The sequence below is a fragment of the Notothenia rossii genome (genome assembly GCF_949606895.1).
Source record: "Notothenia rossii genome assembly, chromosome: 12".
In the NCBI taxonomy this organism is placed as follows: Eukaryota; Metazoa; Chordata; class Actinopteri; order Perciformes; family Nototheniidae; genus Notothenia; species Notothenia rossii.
The window spans coordinates 14046750-14068579 of NC_136911.1; the positions used below are offsets into that span (position 1 = coordinate 14046750).

The window sequence follows — 21830 nt, forward strand, 5'->3', positions numbered from 1 at the left end:
CGACTGTTTCTCTCCTCTTGTCGTGTCTCTGTGTGTGTTTGAATCTATCGTGCTGACTGCACCGATTTGATTGCCTGAGTAGCGTCACCTCCTTAAAACATTAAACAATAACTTTTTTAAACATTTTTATTTTTATGTTTTAAACATATTGTATAAATCTCCCCCACTACTTGGACTATTCCTTGCACCCCTCTAGAATAAGCCCGAATGGTCTCAACCATATTGCATCAGTAACGTGCACTTGTTATAGAGAGGCGAAGTCCCGCCCATCTACTTCCGACCCATGGGACCCCGGAAGCGGAAAATTATACATTGACGTCAATGGAGAGAGAAAAGTCATCTTTCGATCCCGTTTGAATTGTGCCACGAATGACACATATGATGTTTGTCAAATTAAAAGAACATTTTGCAAGTCAAAAAAATAAAAATGTGTCGTAAAACTGTGAAGTTACAATTTTTTTTGTGTGAAACCGCTCAGTGAACTACAGGTCTCTGGTCTCGCACAATACGCGTCACCATCACAAAGATGGCTGTCACGTTAGTAAATTTCACCTGTTTCTTTCAGAATGAGGCGAAAAAGTATAAAAAGAGGTGAAAATCACTACAAGTCTGGGCATGTTGAGAGCTGTACATACACGAAAGGGAGCGGTTCTGTAAGAGCCAGCATGCGGGACCGGCTTTACAAGGTTTCAGTGAGTAATATGAGTGCAATGTCTAAGGTTAATGTCAGCTAGCTAACAAGGTACACTAACGTGTTTTGTTTTAGCAACTAGTTTTTTCCTTAAGAACTTTGTGGTGTCTGTGTATGCTGTGGATAACATTAGTGTTCACAAGAACAAGATACACTCCCGTGTTTTGTTTTAGTTGCTCTTCAGATTGAAGCGGCCAGTTCTATATCGACTATATGTGTGATCTCCTTTTTACATCTCGTTGTGTCATTTGAGTTTATTTGCTGTGTGTAGATTCAAGGATTTTGGTTATCTTGTCCAGGGATGCAAACTTGTCACCTTTCGGCGAAATTCTCCGTTTTGAATCCAAAATAGGTCGTTTTTATGATTCCTGTAGATCTGCAATAAAAATATTTTTGGGGTATGGGAGGGGGTCTGGGACCCGGATTAATGTGCGGCCGCGAGCTTTTTTTTATATATTATAATGAAGCGCGAGCTGTGTGCTCGAGTCTTCCTGCCTGTCGGCTCTGCTCATGATGTATAATAAGCCTCTGCTGCTCGGCGATGATGGTCTAGCTTCAGCAGCTACATTACCTACGGTGCGTTCGTTAATATTAACTGTGCGTCCGGAGTCACTGTGGCACAGACTGGACCGCTGGTGAACAGCTGTTAGAACGGGCCGTTCAGGTGTTCAGAGTAGAGCTCCCTGTCGGAGCGGCAGAGCGTGATATGCACTGAAAAGTTTTTTTTCCCCGTCGCAATATTATCGTTGAGCTAGCTAACTAGCATACATTGTCACTATCTGCTAACGTTAGCTTTAGCCTTCGTTTTCTAATCGTTTTTTTCATAGGCTATAAACAGAGGTGGTATAAGTATATATCTTGAAATTGATTAAAAGTAGAAGTACTCAGTTCTTGTACTTGAGTAAAAGTAGAAGTACCAGAGTGTAGGAATACTCTGTTACAGTAAAAGTCCTGCATTCCAAATGTTCCTCAAGTAAAAGTAGAAAATTATTATTATCAAAATATAGTGAAAGTAGCGACAGTAAAAGTAGTCATTTTGCAGATTGGTCCATTTCAGAATAATATGATATGTTTTATAATGACTGATCATTAAAGTGTTATCAAAGCTGGTAAAGGTGCAGCTAGTTTGAATGACTTTGTATACTGCAGGCAGGGTAGCTTTTGGATTTACTCCAGGTGGAACTAAAGTCTGATTTAACACTTGATTATATTTCACATCATTCATCCACATCTGTAAAGTAACTAAAGGTATTACATACATGTAGTGGAGTAAAAGTACACCATTTACCTCTGAACTGTAGTGGAGTAGAAGTACAAAGTAGCAAAACATTGAAATACTTAAGTAAAGTACAAGTATCTCAAAATTGTGCCCAAGTATAGTACTTGTTGAGTTTATGAACTTGGTTACTTTACACCAGTGGCTATAAAGATAGAAAGACTAAGCCTTGCACAGAGGCATGAAAATACATTTTCAAAATGCTCAACAGTGCTGCCAAAATTATAAACTGACTGCTACACAATTAAAATAAATGCTTTTTATATATTTCTATTAGATGTGACTCTATGGCGTTTCTGTTAATATTAACACTGCTGCTTTAGTTGTTCTGACTGCTAAAATCCTGTTATTCCTAATTTTAAAGCCGATATTCTGTGGGGTCAGGGGGCTCGGATCCTTGTCACCTTTTTCATACCTGATGAGTTTGCATCCCTGTTGTCAATTTGTTTGGTTATCTAGGCACAGCTGTGTGTGACTCCCTCTGGTACACTGGTATGTGTTTTCCTAATGTAGAGAGCATTGATTAATTAATAAACTACACACTGACTCTAGATCCTGACCAAATCTTTATTTTTTGATCAAATGTTTTTCAAAAAAATGTATTGTATATTATATAACAGCTGCACATCACAGACCGGAGTCTCTGCTGCTGTGGACCACGATGGAGGCGATCATCCTCCCCATCCCCAAAGACCCTGCATGGCATGGAAATCTCCTCCTCCTGGAACAATTCTACACCCAGCATATGCTCCCTGTGTTGGCCAGTAGAGAGGAGGACATTTAAATAAACATACTCTTAACACCCTCGGACTCTGCGTTGTGTTTCGTATGTGTGATGGGGTGTTATGCAGAGGGGAGGAAAACAGGACACAGCAGATTGGGATTGTGGTGGAGATGCTGAGCAGTTATTTAATTGTTGCGTGTAATTATTATTATACTGCGTGCTTCTTAGTTATTCCATCTTTTGCTGTAACATGGATCTGTATGTAACTATATTTACTTGTTATCTACCACACTTCCTTCTACATCATACACCATCATTATACATGATAGTGTATATAGGATATATATTTATTTGTATACATATCTGTAAATTGTATAATTTCATTTTTCGTATTTGGGATTTCTCTTTTGTCCACTCAAATACACTTGGCCCTTTCTCTTTTCCATGTGGAAAATGGCAGCTGCATATTCTGCTTTTCTCATCTGCTCCCTGTCTGCTCATCTACGATGAGAAAATTATATAATTAATTACTAATAATCATTTAAACCTGTTATTACCAATATTTCACAAATTCTTCATGTAAACTTAAGAGTACAGCTGTATGTTGAGTATGTCAACTTTGCTTGGTTCATCTTACTTGGGGGCAGCTACATGGATGTCAGTGCAGTCCACAATAATTTTGCAGCTGAAGGCAGAATGAATTTATTATTGACTCAGAATGAAGCACAACTTCATGTCATACAATACATTGACTTTATTTGTAATTGTGTAAAAAAAATATGAGCATTGATTAGCAAGCAGGACCTGGCAGGAACAGAGAATGGTGATGGATGGAGCTGGGAAGAGAGAAGAATAAAGAAAACAGATCAACTTTATCGGATATTAAAAATTCAATTTCAAAACAAGTTGCCGCTCCTACAGTTTTCTAGTGTGTAAAGATGATTTCACATGACCAATGCAAAATATCACACTCAATACATGTGTGTCTCTGAGGGGTGCATTGTGCCTTTGATGTATATAAATAATATACCATAACCAAATACTATTACGTACAGTGGAAATCAGGTTACCAGAGCAGGTCAGACCAGTGTGCATGTTCCTCAGGGTCTCAGCAGTTACAGGTGAGGTAAAGAAAATAAAAGAGAAAAAGGTCAGTAACAACACTTTAAAGTAACAACACTGAATAATTATCTCTTTTAATAATTTTCTCTCAGTAATCACTCAACTACTGTCTTTCCAACAAACAGATTGACTCACTCTCACTATCATCACAATGAAACACGTCCAGAAGAATGTCATGCAAAGCTGCCTGCCTTCCTTCCTTCGACTCTCCCTGAACTGCCTGATCTTTTAATGGTCAATGTTAACCATTTGTGCAGATAGCATTAAGTAGAAAAGATCGCTGATACTAATGTGGCGTTAGCCTACCTCCCGCCCCCTTAGCACCTGGTGGAGGGGGCGATAGGCTACTCTTCAAATGTTTCACAAAATACTTACCATCATGACTACTCTTACTGTTTAACATTTTGGTTTACTTCATGTTAAGGCTAATACAAATGACAAGGCTAAGTAATGTAATATAATGCTAACTAACATGCTCGCTACTAGCTAGGTAGCTAACTTGACTATGTTCCATGCAAAACATGTATATTACCTGATATGTTTGGTCCAACGACTCCTGGTCCTTTCATCAGACGGGAAGCGATAGAACGAGCAAGTGGTATGATCTCTTTTGTGATTACAACCTCGTACAAAGCACACAGGCATCTTGTAAAAGTGAATTTATTGGAGCAATCTCTTATATTTATTGGAGGGAATAAATCAGTCTTCTTCTTCCTCTTTGCTTTGCGAGTCACAACCAGTCTTGGAGCATTATCGCCTATGACATCACTTACGCGACCCAGAATGCATTTGGGATTTGTAGTCTTTCTAGTTGCGTATTATTCATAGTCTTATATTTCAGCATTTTTACGACAAACTGTGACTTTTTTTGCATGGAAATGATTGTTTAAGATTGACAAACATCATATGTGTCATTCGTGGCACAATTCAAACGGGATCAAAAGATAACTTTTCTCTCTCCATTGACTTCAATGTATAATTTTCCGCTTCCGGGGTCCCATGGAGGCTCCCGGAAGGGGAGGGACTTCGCCTCTCTATTATAACAAGATCGCAAGGACACTGGTAGCGATCGGAAAATTGAGTGTTGTTCAGTTTGTGTGTTGTGGAACATGCGTGTCCGTGCATGAAAATATACCACACACCCAATTACAATTCCATGTTCAATTCACTACCCTGGAAGTTAATACAGTTGTTAAAGTTGGAACAGCCTGTGGACAGCCGACACCTTCTTACAGAGGACAGGCACATCTAGCTGCAGCACGACCCGTAGGCTATATTTCCGCCGTGTTCTCAAGACATATTTTGTTTAACATTTTCAACATGGTGGATAAATCCTTATATGCTCCCGGCAACACACTGAACGTCAACTTTGCCTCCTTATTACACTCACCCCTACTTTAGTGGGAACAATGAGTCTGCGTCTTTGATGCACACAGGAATAAACGCAGATCATACACTGGCTGCAGCCTTTACCGGTAGGCTACTTGCTTTTGATCAAAGTCAATGCGGAAAACCTGCACTCACACAGGTAGGTGGTGGAGGTGAAGGGAATGAGCACTTTTACAGCCTTTTTGGCGAAGTGGGGGAACTCGGTCTCCACAGACAGCCACAAGTGGGCAAGTGTCACTTTACTCATCTTTTTCTCGTCCTTTTGTGTCTCACGCTGCGCCTCCCCTGAAGCTCTCTGGCGCCCCCCAGGGGAGGCGCGCCTCACACTTTGAAAACCGCTGTTCTAGAGAATTTGAAGCTTCTGGTAAGTAGTGCATCGAGGCAAACCTTAAGTTGTTGTGAACGGCTTCATTGGCATTGTTATTAAGCAAAGCTAAGTGGTTCTATAAAGACAACACATAATGAAGGAGAGTGGGCATGTTTCCTTGGTGTCTCAGTACAGTTTGACACATTGATGATGACAAATCTTAGCTTTTATTATGCAGCAAGGCAACAGTTGTATACTCCAATCTGAACACCATTTAAATGCATCCACTTTGCAGCTTAATACTTGCATCTCTTTTTACTTGTTGACTTTTGCAATGTTGATGTATATGTGTGGCAGGGCAGCAGGTAAGTACATTTAAGACGTTATATATTATTACAAAAAGAATGTTTGCGCCCCAGTCCTCTCTAACAAAGCAGTGAGTGTGACCAGCCCCCCCAATGACCAACACTAAGCTCCAACTGAGAAGTTATGCAAAAAGATCCCAGGTCGTTCCTAAGAACACCATGCAAGTTAAAAGGAAATAGGCAAACAAAACAAAATCAAAACAGGAAAACACTAAAAGAGCAAATAGCAAATCATATTTCATAATCAAATTAGCAGCAGGTGAAAAGGAAAAATGTTAAAAACGAATCACCATGATGCATATAACATTGATTTAAATGTTGTGAACCTATACTCACAACCACAGGTCTGATAATAAATGGAGGAGAATAAATGGATAAGCAGGAAAAAAGAACTGCCTCCCTGCACCCCCAAACATAGGGCCAAAGAAAAATAAATAATGCTTTTTATAACAGGTGGTAATTAGGGGAATGGTTTGGCCTTTAGTTGCATTTATATTTAACAAATATATTTTTCTTTGAAAACTCACAGAGCATACATTGCCTCTCTTTTCCATTTCAGTGACTAATCCAGAAGTTACTAAACCCAGGAGTACTGTCATCACATCATATGACATGATCAGACAAATAATATTATAAACTCTCCTTTTCAACTAGCAATAACTATCAGCAACTGTTTCAAACCTTTATTGAAGTGGCCTTAAACACAGCACTAATTGATTTGATGTTAGGAGGTTAGTTAACATTGCTTTATGGAAAACTTTAAAAATAACATTTAATCTTTGGGAAAGGTGTGTATGGAGACATTAGTGTTAAACCCCATGTTGAGTTGCAAGTCTTTTTAATTTGTTCAAGTCCTGTCTCAAGTCATTAAATGTGACTCCAGTTAGACTTGAATCATAAGACTTGAGTCCGCTCTTCTGAGAGACACTCATTAATTCATGTGAAACTAATACTCTGTTATTGTAAAGTGTAACTAAAAAAAGTAGATGAGATGGTGTTAACTTTAATTCCTTATTTTCCACCGGAATGAAATCCCTCAGTTCAAGTATAAAAAGGCTACAGCTCTTTGAAACACTTTGAGCTGAATGACACATTCAAACATTGCAGTCCTTTCTCTCATGGAACTCTTGTCTATGCTTCCTCAGGGATCACGGCGACCTTTCCATTAGAGGACCTACAGGCCCCCATCACTCCCCACACACACTACTCTAAGTCAATCACTCACTCAAACACACCTTTTGCTTCCTAAATTGATTGCAGTTGCAGTACATTGTGTTCTGATTGGACGATGTGATCCCTGGACAATTTTGGAAGCCCACTCTGCACTTATTGCTACAGCAGTAAGCACTCTGTCACTTCCACTGATGGTGCATGGGGCCAACACATACACCATATGCTCATACACATGCACCTTTTGTGTCTGACACAAACACCTATGGAGACTTGTGTAACTACGAAGTATCGCTACATTTCTTTCCTTCAAAATCGCTTTATATTATAGGTGTTATTTGTGCGTCCATGTTTGATTATATGTGTTTTTGTAATTGTTTGCTTATATGTTTAAAGCTTACAGGTCGTAACAGTCATAGGTTCTTGTCATGAGGACACAGATTAATGGTCCCCTATCATGCAAAATGCACTTTTTGATGTCTTTTATACATAAATATGTCTCCCCGGTGTGTGAGTAGACACACAAAGTGTCAGAAAAAAAAACCCTCTCTCTTTCCCTCCGTACCCACATCTCTAAAAATGGGGGTACAACGGAGCTGATCCGGATTTGCTGCCGAAATGACGTAATATTGGAAATGTGGGCTGGCTTCACGCCTACGGCCCTATCAGAAACGTTGCTATCAGAAACAATGCGCGACGTGTTTTGGAAGTAATATGGTCTGTGTTTCCATGAGCAAGCATCGCCAACACTCAGAGCTAACGCTGTACTGGAGAGAGAATGTGTAAAAAGCAGGATATAAAAAGGTACTCACCTTGTGGTAAACCCATCAGAGAAAAAATATTTGAGCTCCATACTGTTTCAGAAATAATCCTTGATGTGGTTTGGAACATGATATTGCGTTTAATAACGGCAGCTTAGTTAAGTATCTCGGTAGAATTATCCAGCATGAGCTCTAGCCTTTTCTTTTTTTAAAGCTACAGACCCAGAATCAGCACATCTCTAACAGGGCTGAAATAAAGGGGTATGAGGCATGGCTAGAATGGGTGATCTGTTTGGTATTTTAAGCAAAACACTTCATAGACATGTTTTTATATATCTGAGACCGATAATCAGTGCCTAAAAATAGTAGGAGACCTTTTAGCAGGGGGGTCTGGGTCCTCCCCTAGAAACAATTACTGCTTGAAACTCTTGATTTACTGCTTTCTTGTATATTTGCTTCACCAATTCACAGGAGAAATATATTTATTCATGTAAAAGAAAACTAAATATTCAGGTGCCAGTAATAAATACAATTGAATATAATGCAGTAAGGCTTATTCTTTATTGCTCTTAATTTTGTATTCTTCCATACACTTTTCTCTATTAATGTCGTCTCTGTCAAGTCAACACCAAGGAAGGGATGATGGACTCTTCTACTAATTAACACCCTCTAGAAACATTGACAAGGGAGAATCACCAAGCAACAGATGATGAAAATCAATAATCTTCTCTATTTGCAAAAAGGCTGGTTTTCAGTGTTGTTTGTGCTATTGTCATTTCAAATAAGTGCCTTCCCCTTGTCTTGACCTATGAGATCACTATCTAGCATATGTGAATGCAATCTCAGATATCTACAGAAAAGTCCAGGAGCATGAATGTCTTCCTTTGAAAAGATGTAGGAGTATCATTGTGTGAATGCTGGAGCTGATTCAACAGTCCCTAGAGGTTTGATCCATTTAGCTAGACCCACAAAGCCTTTAGACTATCAGCAGGAGGCCAGGCCTTCTGATTTTTGAACACTGATCACTAGGGACTCACCTCAAAAGGATGGTGAAGTCAATCCATACTATGTATTGAATAACTGGACAACGATAGCTCCACCTGTCTCTGTCCAAGCCTCCTGGAGTGCAATCACTCCACAAAAGCTCTTGTATTGTAAAGACTGTATTTCAGGAAAAAGTATTTTCATCGGTACACGTTGAGTTTTCAGTTTTTCATTATCTGGAGGTTACGGCACCAGAAAACAATACCTTTCTATCTTCTCTGGTCTTTCATTTTAGTGTATGCAAATGCTGTCTGCTTGATAAAAAATATATGTCTTATTCAATGCTGCAACCTCATGGTTTCCTGGCTTGCCTTTGCAATATGTGGTTTAATAAATCAGCCTCCAAAATAACCTAATCCTTTTTGAAAATTGCTTTTTTCCCCCTGTTACCTCCGTTAATTAAAGCAAATATGTGGTTTGAAGTGCGCCAATAACTAAGCTAAACTGAGTTGCTGAGCAATGGACCTCACATCCGCCGCTATCTGATTGAGAAATAGTGGTAAAAGGAAATAGAAATAGATTTGTATTTCTTTATATTTTTTTTAATTCTGTCAATCAATTTAATTATGTAATAATAAAGATTAATCACAAGTTTATTAGCTTGTATTTGGGGGGCGATAAACCAAATACACATTTGGTGTTGTTGTTAAGAAATGCATGACAAACTGTTAAAAGCAATATACCTTGGTTAAATCCCATACATAATAATAATAATAACTTGAATTTATATAGCGCCTTTCATAACCTCAAGGTCGCTTTACAAAGAAACATACAAGGACAAGACATAAAACATAAAACAGGGGGGCAGAAATGGAAGTGTAAGTGGGGGGGAGATTGAGCTATTGTTGGAAGGCGATGTTGAACAGATGAGTTTTAAGGGTTGATGTGAAGATGTTGAGAGAAGGGGCGTTGCGGATTTCTGCAGGGAGGGAGTTCCAGAGGGTGGGGGCAGCGACACTGAAGGAACGGTCCCCGAAGGTGCGGAGGCGTGATGGTGGAATGGAGAGCAGGCCGGAGTCTGAGGATCGAAGGGTGCGGGACGGGATGTATGGGTGGAGGAGATCTGTGAGGTATTGAGGGGAGAGGACATGGAGGGATTTGTAGGTGAGGAGGAGGAGTTTGTAAGTGATGCGGGACTTGACCGGGAGCCAGTGGAGGTTGAAGAGAGTGGGGGTGATGTGCTGCCAGGCCTTGGTGCGTGTGAGAACCCTGGCAGCTGAGTTCTGGAGGCCTGTCCAGGGTTTTGCTGGGAACCCCGGACAGGAGTCTGTTACAATAGTCCAGGCGTGAGGTATAAAACAATGTATCAGCTTCTCTGCAACAGAGTCGGACAGTGATGGCCGGAGTCTTGATATATTTCTGAGGTGGAAGAAGGCTTATTTTGAAACAGACTTGCTGTGGTTTTGAAATGAGAGGGTTGAATCCAAGACAACTCCAAGGTTGCGGACCTGAGGGGATGGAGAGATGATGGAACCGTCGATGTTGAGGAGCAGATCTCCAGCCTTCCCGAGCAGTGCCTTGGGGTCCACAAACATGAGATCAGTTTTATCACTGTTTAGTTTGAGTATGTTGGTGGTCATCCAGGTTTTAATTTCGTGTAGGCTGTTGATTAATGACTGAGGGGGGATATAATAGATGATGAATGGCAACTGCACTCAGGTGTGGTGAACATGAAAAATAAGGCCTTTTGCTGAAGCATGTGCCAGTCTTTTCAAGTTGCAAGTTGGGAGATAGTGGACATCTCACCTATGTAGACAGTGGTGCTGCAAGACACTCTGGGGGCCCCAGGCAGAAGAGTCATGCCCCCTAACACATCCAGCACAACCGCCATCAACCCCCCCGGACAGAGCGGAGATTACGAAACTGAAATGATGAAGCAGCTTTTGACGGCGCGCTATGCATGGGGCCCCCGACATGCATAGGGGTTTCATGTTGTCGTTGTTGTGGACCAATTTAATCAACCTTCTTTGGGGGCCTTCTGGTCCGGGGCCCCAAGCAGTTACCTGCCTTGCCTGCCGGCAAAAGGCGCCCCTGTATGTAGGAACAGATAGTGCTCATAATATGATAGCTCAGAAAGATCGTAACGTCTATCGTATCGCAAAGAATACTACAGGCACACAATATGCGCTGTGTAGCACACATTATACTGGGTGGAACCACAGCTGCTCTCCAGTTCATTAAATGATTTCAATGGACTTCATATCATTCAGAAGTCATCAAAACTAAGCTGGAAAGTTATACTAATGTAAAATAAAATTATGGTTGGTACTGATGTGCAGTGGTCTCCAGTCAGTGTATGTAGTTTAAGCATTCCTTTGCTTTCTTTGCCTTTTCACTTCCATGCAATTCATGGTGAATTATACGCTGGGATTACAGAAATTTGGGGTCAAACTTGGTAATGAGATTATCTTTTGCAATAATGTTTTTACCCGGAAAGGTTTCCAGAATAAGCGCGAGAGTTTATGTGTTGACATTTACAGACCCCATTTTTTGTTATTTTTTGCGCAAGGGCTTCTGGTAAAAATGAAATCCTGCCTGCTGTCTAAGGTCTAATCCTCAGTACATTAATTGGGGAACACACTCTTACAATATATTATTGGTTATAGGGTCTAATTTGAGTTGACAAAAGTTATCATCATCTTTCAAAAATACTTCTGGCAATTCTGTCAGATAAGATTTTCACATTTCCTCAACCATGGACAAGCACACTAAAAAATACTTTCAAATCTTTCATTATGTTAATCATTTTTGAAAGATGACATTTCAATTTTATATGAAAATGAATCCTTGCCCCTGCTACACTAACATGGCTGCACCTCGTAAAAATGTTTAACCTCTGTGATTTCTTATTGACAGCTACCTATTAATTGAAAATATATAGGGGCAATGTATGGAGAAATTAAAGAACAATGATCATGGATTTCCAATTTGGAACTCATTAAGTATAATTGAGTGTGTGCTTAAATATTTTCCAGGCATATTGGTTTCTCTTTCTGTATTCACAACAAAATGCATTACAGTAAGTCATTTTGGGGATTAACTGTTATGGAGGTGGGCTACATTACAATGTGGAAGAAGTGTTTCTTTCTGCTTTATTTGACTGCTGTCTATACATTAGCTCAACAATGCTGTATAAGTATTCATTTCATTTCATTTTCATACTGGATAAGTATGAAGGTAGATATGGTGCAAAATGCGAGAGCGTGTAAAAGTTTTATAGCTTGTAAAAAAAAATGAACTTAGTGATGAAATGTTCACTTGCAGAAAAATATATATATTTTAAATATATTTTCCCTTACAACTGCAACTTGGTTATTACAACCTCTAAAATCAGTCATTACAACTTCACGAATCTGCTCTGTGGCAGTAAAAATCGACGAATCTGCGGCCTTGACTTTTGCTAATGTGCTATAGTCACACATTCACAGCCATAGTCAGGTCGAACCGGATGACTGCGGGGCTAACGGTCCGTTCAACCCTGTCTCCTAAAAATTACGTTCCCACAGAGCTAAACTGCATTCTCAATTACGTTTAGCTAGAAACGTATTTTCTCCCACGTTACGTTTCTTATGAACTTATCTTAAATACGTTTATTTTTGATAGTCATTTATAAATATCATTGTAGAGCACACATTTGAAATCAGTAGGCGAGGCTGTCATTTCGCCAGCTGTTACTCTCATGAGCGAGGCAGAAAATAATAGTTTTAACATGCCAAAAAGCTGCTGTGTCGTTTATTGCACCTCAAACATTAAAATAAATCCAGAGTTACGTTTTTCTGTACTTCCTCTAAGAAGAAAGGACAGTAACAGAAGATCTCTGTGACGCCAGATGTGGTGTTGTTAATGCGATATGATATCCGGAAAAAAATTCAGTTTAGGATGGCCGAAGACACTACACTACCCATAATCCCCAGCTATCGTTTGGGACTACAGTCCCGTTGACAAACCCCGTGATTCATTTTCGGGCTCTGGGATTTGGATGTTGGAGTGGCAGCGCGCCAAGGTTACGCCGAGCGTCAAGCTCTTTGAAATGGAACAAAACCACGGCAGACTATTCAAAACTGGACTCGAACGCCCCCCCAGAACTACACATGCTGGCTATTGTGTTTCGCAACATGTTCTCTATGGCACTTCTCTACTGGGAATTGTAGTTTTAAAGACGTTTTCGTTTTTCCAAAAATTAGAAGTTGACAGTATTAAACTGTGTACAGCCCTGGAGTTTTAGGCGATAGGAAACACATTGGTGTGTACAAATGTAAAACATGTAATTACTAAAAGGGTGAAAATCACTTGTATCCATAATGGGCAGCATTAATATATACCCACATGACAGCTCATTGTTACTTTGTAATTCTACTCTACTACAATTCAGAGGTTAACCTGGTATTTTTACTCCACTAAATTTATTTTAGTTACTTTTCAGATTCTGATTAATAATGTGAAATATAAACAACCCTTAAAGCAGACTTTAGTTACACGTGGGTAAAATTCAGGGAAGGTGATGGTCAAGTGCCAACAATCAGGAGAGATATTTGATAGTTGGTGCTTGAGAAGACTAAACATTTATCTGCAGATCTCTATAAAGTATATTAATTACTCGTTATTATCTTCTAATAGTTAATTAAAGACTATATAATTGCTATTTTGCACATCCCTTTCAAGATTTCAAGATGTTCTAAGGTTTATTGACATATCATATACACAACTACTGTCACGGTGTGTGTAGGAAGCAGGACCCAAATGCAGATATAAACTGAAAAAACTCCTTTATTTCAAGGCTATGATATAAACCAAGACAAATCAGAACACTCACCGGCGCAGAACTAGTCATTAAACAAGACGAACCGACAAAGACAGACAGAAAACCCAGAACTTAAATACACACAAGACTAATCACACAACAAGACACAGGTGAGGAGGGAGGAGAAAACACAGGGGCCACAGGTGAACATAATCAGACAATTAGACACACCAGGGAAACTAACAACAGGAGAAAAAAACACAGGGAAAAGGACCAGACAATAAACAGGAGAAAAACATGACAGGGAGAACAACAAAAAACCCAAACCTAGACATAGAAACGTGACATAACCTAAACATAATAAAATTACAAACGTGACATAACCCTAGGAGTGTGACAACTACAGTGTAGATATGCAATGAATGAAAAACGTGGGTCACAGGTTCCTCAACAGTGCATTACAAGACATCTATCAATATGTGTGTATACCTCCAGCATTAAACTGTCAAATTCTGCACATTTCTTATAATATCTACATACATTAGAGTATCATTAATGTGTATAATATCAGTTAAAATAAGTGCTTCATAACATTGCAGGAAAGCAATATATTAGACGTTAAGTACTTTGTCAGGCTTAATATTTATCTGTAGATAGATATTTCTTATTTGAAAGAAGACCTTAACCTAAAGTATTCTTTAATGTGTTAATAAAGGTTAATTAGTTTGTCTCTTTTGCACATCCTCCTATTAATATCTTTGTACATCCAGCACTAAACTGTTTTATCGTAGAGATCACTTACAGTATCTTCTTGATTTTTTATATTCTATATTTCTATCATTGACCTTCTACTTTCCCCCTATGAAAGTATGTACTCTTAATATTTTTTTCGTCAAATAACATTATTCAACAAAAATAACATTATTCAACAAAAATAATTCAATAACGTGCTTTAACCACTAGGAGGAGCACACAAGGTACAGCATACTAATAATAACTTTGTATTATTAGTGTAGGACACTTATGTATGTATAAAATCTTAAGATGTGTAGTTTTATTCATGTTTTTACATAATTTTACAGGATATTGCTATACTATTTTTCATGTTTTACTTCTACACAATAATATCTGATTTGTAAAACATCACAGACAGAAAGGCATATGCGTCATTTAATGGTAAGCTATTGAAATTGTGATTCCATAGATGTGTCTCCCATCACCCAAATCCTCTGACTATTCTCTCAACTCAGTATTTACATTCTTATATTCAAAGACAATCAGTAATATCTTTAAAAACTACAAGTCCTTTTCTATCAGCTGTGCACCATTTACGGCTAAAAGGCATGCTAAAAAGCCCAAGATTATAGAATTAAACGACAAAAATAAAAACAAGGATAATTATGTGTTATTGTTGAGTAAATAACAGTGTGTTATTTTGAAAATAATAACAAATTAGAAGGAAAAAAAGATTTTCAAATATGCAGATTTCAGTATTTTGAGGCTCTAAGCCCCATTTATTTTCCTCACAGACGGGAAAAAAAGTCCGAAATTATACGATTTAAAAAAAAAAAAAAAGATAAAACACTGGCATGTAATTTACGTTAGAATAAATAGAATGGTTTTGAATGAGAGAAAAATCTACGTCACTTTAAAGCCCCGCCCATTTTTGGGGAAACCAACGCTGTCATTTGAACGACGATCAAGCCTGAAGCCACAGAGATCTTCTGTTACTGTCCTTTGTTCTTAGAGGAAGTACAGAAACACGTAACTCTGGGTTTGTTTTAATGTTTGAGGTGCAATAAACGACACAGCAGCTTTTTGGCATGTTAAAACTATTATTTTCTGCTTCGCTCATGGGAGTAACAGCTGGCGAAATTACAGCCTCGCCTACTGATTTTAATTTAACCATATATCGAGCCCGATTCTCAATTTCAAATGTGTGCTCTAAAATGATATTTATAAATGACTATTATCATTATTATAAGCAAGACAATAAATGGCAAATATATGTAGAAAATAAACGTATTTAAGATGCGTTTATAAGAAACGTAACGTGCGAGAAAATATGTTTCTAGAAGATATGTAGAAAATAAACGTATTTGAGATACGTTCATAACGAACGTAACGTGGGAGAAAATATGTTTCTTGCTAAACGTAATTGAGAATGCAGTTTAGTTCTGTGGGAACGTAATTTTTAGGAGACAGGGTTGGTCCGTTAGCTAAAACCAGGGGTGAAAGTGGTTTGAATTTCTTGCAAGTACTATAATGCTACCCCGACCTTCATTGGTTCATATTGTTCTCCTCCCGCCCCCAGCTTCATGCATCCCTGAAAACAAACTTCACATTTTTAATGCCTTTATGGGGTAGACATTAGAAACACTTGACAATATGTATAGTCAATTATTTATTTTCAATTGTGCATACAACTTGTGTCAAAACTTAACAGACCATTAGCAAGGCATGTTGAGGGAGGTAAACTACACACTTTTCCACATTTTCCACAGAGGGCTGAAGTAGCTCTCCTCTTCTGTGTACCGGCGAGCCATGCAGCTTGTTGAGTGGGCTGCTCTTCTTCCTTTGCCCAGCCAGGTCTTCACATAAGGCAGTGGATCCCACTGTCTGCATGGTGGTCCCACAGACATACTATCCAGCTCAACCAGGTCCAACGGAAAGGCAATGGGCTCCATGTCTCCATCAACACTAGCCTTCAGGAACACAATTAGTGTTGATTTGTGCCAACACTGGTTGACTCATCAGCCAATACTGTGATTTTGCTCTTGGTCTCTATTATCTTTTTTAGAAGTTCCTTTTTCATCTGTGATGACACATGCTCAATTATGTCAACACAGACAGTTTTGCTATGCAAAACACGCCCTAAATCAGCAGAATTTGCATGCTGCAGGTCAATCAGAATCTCAAAGTCTGTCAAAGGCTTGTTGTTCTTGGCCACATAATAGGCTGTCATGAATACCTTGACAGTAGACTCAAACACAGACTCCTGACTACTCGCGTTCATGTTCAGAAGAATATCTTCATTTGCTGTCTGAAGAATCTTGACTGCTCCATTATGTGCTGCAGAGTTCTTGTGTTCACAGATTTTTTTGTGCAGTGATGAAATCTGGACATCCCTTGATTGACCAGCTGGGATTATCTTTCCATCAGCCCACTGAATAGCAATATTAACACCACGGGATGCCATGACACCCAGATCCTTCACATCATGGCATGGGGTACAGCCTAGCCTTCCATTGTGAGCATACATCCATTCATTTTTCTGTTTGAACTGTTCATATTGTTCTTCTTTCCATATAGAAGGGTATGCAGTAGGGCTAGCATCACCTGTGGTGGCTTCTGAGGGACCTGCTGCCACTTCTTCTGGCTGAGTCTCCTCTTCCTCCCTCTGGGCCTCAACTGTTATAAATTAGAATAAAAATGTATAACTAAATTCAGCAGACAGTCAAAAGTGTACAAGTCTCCGTCTTTCTTTGAATTTTCAGAATATTGGTTACATAAATTAAAATACTAATAAAATAAAAATGTATGCCACAATGTGCACATTAAAATAGAAGATATCAAAGCAAAATATTTAATGTTAAAATAGTATGCTGTGTTCATGTTGTGTTCTGAGTAAGATAGCCATTGACTATATAGAGCAGGGGTGCCCAACCTTTTTTGAACCAAGACCGCGGCGATCGTTGACGGGGGGAGGTTATTAACTATAGTTATTTGACCACAATATTTGAACACAATTACAGTTTATTTTATTTTCAACTATATTCTTCTTCTTCTTCATATTACTACTACTATTATTATTATTATTATTATTATTATTGTTATTGTATATGTAATATTTTTCACTCCCTTCTCTTTTTCAAGTGAGGGTGCATAACATTCAACTGGGACCCTTATGCACCCCCGTAAAACCGGGCCTGGAGGTGGCCAAACTACGGCCCGCGGGCCACATGCGGCCCGTTGATGTGTTTAATGCGGCCCGTCCAATATTGGTATAAATGAGCCAGGGTTCCCGCGCTGATCTTAAAAAGCCTTAAAGTCTAAAATACAACGATCCATTTTTTATTTATTTTATCCCCCACTGTCCACACGCCGCGCGCGCCGTGAAAAGTCCCTTCCTCCCTGGTCGTCGCAGCTGCGCGTGGACGTCGCCCCGCGCACGGGAGAATGAGATTAAAACAACCCTCAGCCCGACATGAATCAAGACGGAACCAAACAATGCCCCCCGGCCCGGCTGTCACATTGATACATCATTGTGGCCCCTGAGCCAAAAAGTTTGGCCATCCCTGTTGTAGGACATTAACGATAAAACAGAATATTGTTGTTCTACTTTTAGACATCTCGAGATCGACTGGGGATCGACTGGTTGGGCACCCCATATAGAGATATACAGTTTGCTAGTTAGCTAACTTATTATATTCATCATGGCCATGTTCATGTCATGGGCTAAATAAGCATCATCACCTGTGTCATCTGTGGGCGTTGTTTTTCAAATTTTAAGCACATTCTGAGTTTCTTCATCTCTCTCCTTTCTCTTAAACATCTGAAGAATCGTCGTTTGCGTTTTTGCTTTAATTACCACGTAGCCTAATTTTCTAGCTGTCATTCAGTCACTCCATTCTTTTCTCCTCCCGCTGTTCTGATCAAGTGGGAAAAAGCTAATATGTGACCCGCTCTATCGAAATCAGTCGGAAGTCGCAACGGCTCATTTCAAAATAAACGTGGATTTGCGTAAAAAAATAGTTTTTCGGGGTTCGGGTGTTTTGTTTGATTTTAAATAAACAAAGTCTTGGCTTTCAGAATATGAAACTTGTTTCGGCAAATTCAGATGATAAATACAACCTAGAAGCTTGTAACGGCATAATTACAAGCGGAGAACGGAGTAACTTGAGGTCACAGCAGGCATAACAGCAGCCGGTGTTTCTCGTTAGTGTTTTCCCCGGGAAACAAACACAATACGCACAAACGCAAAAATACACAAACACACACACACGTATACACACACACACACACACTCGCGAGCTTCCCCCAGACCAGTAATCCAAACCAAAATATCTGCCCTTCGTAGTATAAATTCCACGGGTGGAGCTGTCAATTCTTCCTGGTCCGCCTGGAAATCTCTTACCGGTACTAAGGACCGGGTAGGACCGGCACACTTTCAACACTGGCTAAAACTGAAAGTTTTAAGGTAAGCTGCATACATTTGAGCCAACTAAATATATGTTGTTAATCTAACCTTTTCACATGTAATATAACTTCCGGTTTTGAGTTCTATGTACTTAATAAGAATTCCAAATAGTAGAAGTTGTGCTGACATTATATTCTTTCATTTAGAAAATGTTTCTTTCATATGGAGAGATTGCCGCACAAGTAGGAAATCGAAGGACCCCTGCAGATTTCAGTTGGAGACTCCATTCTTTGACGAAGCAAGCTTATAGAACTTACGGTACGTTCACACGGCAGCGTTGCATGCTTCAATGGAGACGCTTCCTATTCACTTTGAATGGGGTGACGTCAGGCTTTGCCGAACTGCATCGTGGTTCCATTGCGTCGCTTTGCCTCCGTGACTCGCTTCTAAAGTTGAGAAAAGTTCAACTTTTCAAGCTTCGACGGAAGCGTCAGCCAATCGAATCATATGCCAGTACAAGCGCTAGCCAATCAAACCACGTGCTTGTGTGTCCGGGGCGGGAGATTCATGTGATTGGTTTTTGGTCACGCAACAGAAACGCCCATCGGCAAGCTTGCCGTGTGGACCTACCGTTAGTCTGACCATAAAGCTATAATTTAAAGTTTTGCCAACTTAGCTCATGAAATGACACAAACTTTGCACAAAAAACGTAGTAAAGGTATTTGCGATAAATACTTTGATGTAGAGGAAAAAATGGGTTTACTTTACCCAAAAAATATTTTTAGTCCAAAGATTTTAGGTTTTCATTTGTACATTGAAGCTACTAACAAAAATGCTTATTTCATATGTATAAAAAAGAAAAAGATCATGAAAGTCAAAACTAAATTAAAATGTAAACATTATATAGTGGAGGTTAAAATAAGGGATAAAATATAACAAGATAATATCAATTAAAGTAATACAAATTGCACTTGTAAGCACTTAATAAATAAATACGTACTGTAAAAAATCACACAGTAACTGCAAAGGAATACACTGAATGTAAAGATGAATGCATTCAATTATTATGCAAAATGATAAAGTGATGATGATGAAATGATATAATGTCAAGTGACAAGCTGAAGAGCTGTGTGGTAAGATAAGGTGTTATCCTCATGGATGTGATCCCATACAGTAGGAACCTGAAGCAGCAATCCCATATAAGATAATAGGTGCGTATCTTACTCCCTTTTTCTTTCTGTTAATGCACACACTGTACATAATTATTTTGTTTTTCATTCATAATTTATTCCAATTATATTTTTTACGATTTCAATCATATTCAATGTAAGTACCTCTATATTTGGCTATATTCTTTAATATTTTTTTAGTTTCTTCAAATAGTTTTCTATCTGTGTTTTTTATTTTCGTTTTATTTTAATATATGCACCACAGCACCAAGTATAATGTATTGTACTGTATGTGTTGGCAATAAACCAGTTTCTGTTTCTGATTCTGTAGTAGACAATCAGCTCTTTGGTTTTGCTAACGTTTGAATGGAGTATGTTGCCCTGTCAGCAAGATTTCAGGTTTCTTGCTTCCTCTGAAAGGTCACTGCGTTGTTGCCGTTGATGACTGGGCCGATGTGGGTCATTTTGTCGGAAACAATGTGTGATGTTTATTGATTTAAATGTGGACATGCAGTCGTGTGTGAAAAGGGAGTAAAGGTGAGGGCTGATCTTAGAGCCCTGAGGTGCTCCAGCATTGTGAGTGGGGGGGGGGGGGGAGGATGTGGTGGTGCCTACTGTATCAGCACAGCCTGGAGAAGCCTATAGGGAAACACAGTATCCATTCTGAAAGGGCTTTGTTGAGTCATTGGTCTCAGAGCTGGATGAAAAGATATGAGGTTCATATTGGTGTTGAAATCTGAAATATACTCAATGAATAATATTGTAACTTAAAATAGGGCTTTGGTGATGGCGTTGCCTATGGATCTGTTTGCCATGAAACAAATGGAAGTGGTTCCAGTGAAATATGAGGTGGTGAAGGACTAATTACTCAGACCACTTTGTGTTGGTTGAGGTAACCGAGTAAGGACATCCAGGCTGAGGTAAAAAAAAATAGGATAATGACTGTTGTGGTGACAGCATTGAGAGGATGACATGTCTGCAGTTAGTCTGCACAGTGCACACTGCTTAACAGCTCAGACAGGGATATCATCAGGTCCAAGGGCCTTGTATTGATTAATCCTTTTGAGAGATCTACTCACCTCTGTCCTGGACCTCTCTAGTGGACAAGGCTCCAAAATAATCAATCGTTCAGAGTGCAAAGATTGGGGACTGCAGAATTAGGTAATAGTATGTCCTTATTGGTTAATTCATTGTTAGCTAGAGTTTACTTCCTAATGAAATACAATAGCTTTAGAAAGTAACCATGTTTGTATATTTTGTCTTGCTCTTTGACATTGAAATGTATATTTATGTATTACCAACCTCCATTACTGTTGTCAGTCTTCTTGGCATCCCTTACTTTGTTTCACACTTTGCTTGATTTCCGTTTGTTTTCTGTCCGTTTTTTGTGTTCCTTTGGCCTTAACTCCTCTCTCAGAAAGACTACAATATTTTAGCAAGTAAGCCCAATGTGGCCCTCACTGGCTGACTCTCTTTGATATCTGACTGGGTTTCCTTTGGGTATGGAAAAAACATGTTGCTATATTTTACTATTGCCCTTGGACTTAGATCAGGAGTTGCTTTTGTAGTTGAGAAGAAATGGGTCAATACAGAGGACACCCAAAAGGATAAAAAAAAGTCTAACTTTACGTCGCAGTCATTTTGAAGGTTTAGTTTTTTAAAGTCTATATTCCTGTTCATCCTTTCCCATGTGGAAATCATACTCCCTCTGTCCGCCATCTCTTATCTGCTCTTGGGTCCAATCCATTCAATCACATAAATATGAGAGTTAGACACAGAAAGAAAAACAGGGCTGGCACTCATTGTACTGAAATCACAAGCTTCAGTGACGCAGATCTAGGCCTGAAACCATGTAATTCGCTCATTGTTCTTGGACTATTTGTTGTTGATTTTTTAACTGTGACTTAGAGGCCAGACAATTTGGAGACAAA

At 39.1% G+C, this 21830-nt stretch overlaps 2 long non-coding RNA genes across 2 annotated transcripts; one reads left to right on the plus strand and one right to left on the minus strand.

Moving 5' to 3' along the window:
• Positions 1 to 302: 302 nt before the first annotated feature.
• LOC307026677 lies at positions 303 to 2774 on the plus strand. The gene is made up of 2 exons (XR_013804428.1): positions 303 to 692; positions 2588 to 2774. It is a non-coding gene; the product is annotated as an uncharacterized lncRNA (long non-coding RNA).
• A 605-nt stretch (positions 2775 to 3379) lies between these two features.
• On the minus strand, positions 3380 to 4580 carry LOC307026755. Its single transcript, XR_013804446.1, has 2 exons — positions 3745 to 4580; positions 3380 to 3527 (listed from the first exon to the last, which is right to left on the minus strand). It is a non-coding gene; the product is annotated as an uncharacterized lncRNA (long non-coding RNA).
• Between the last annotated feature and the right edge of the window lie 17250 nt (positions 4581 to 21830).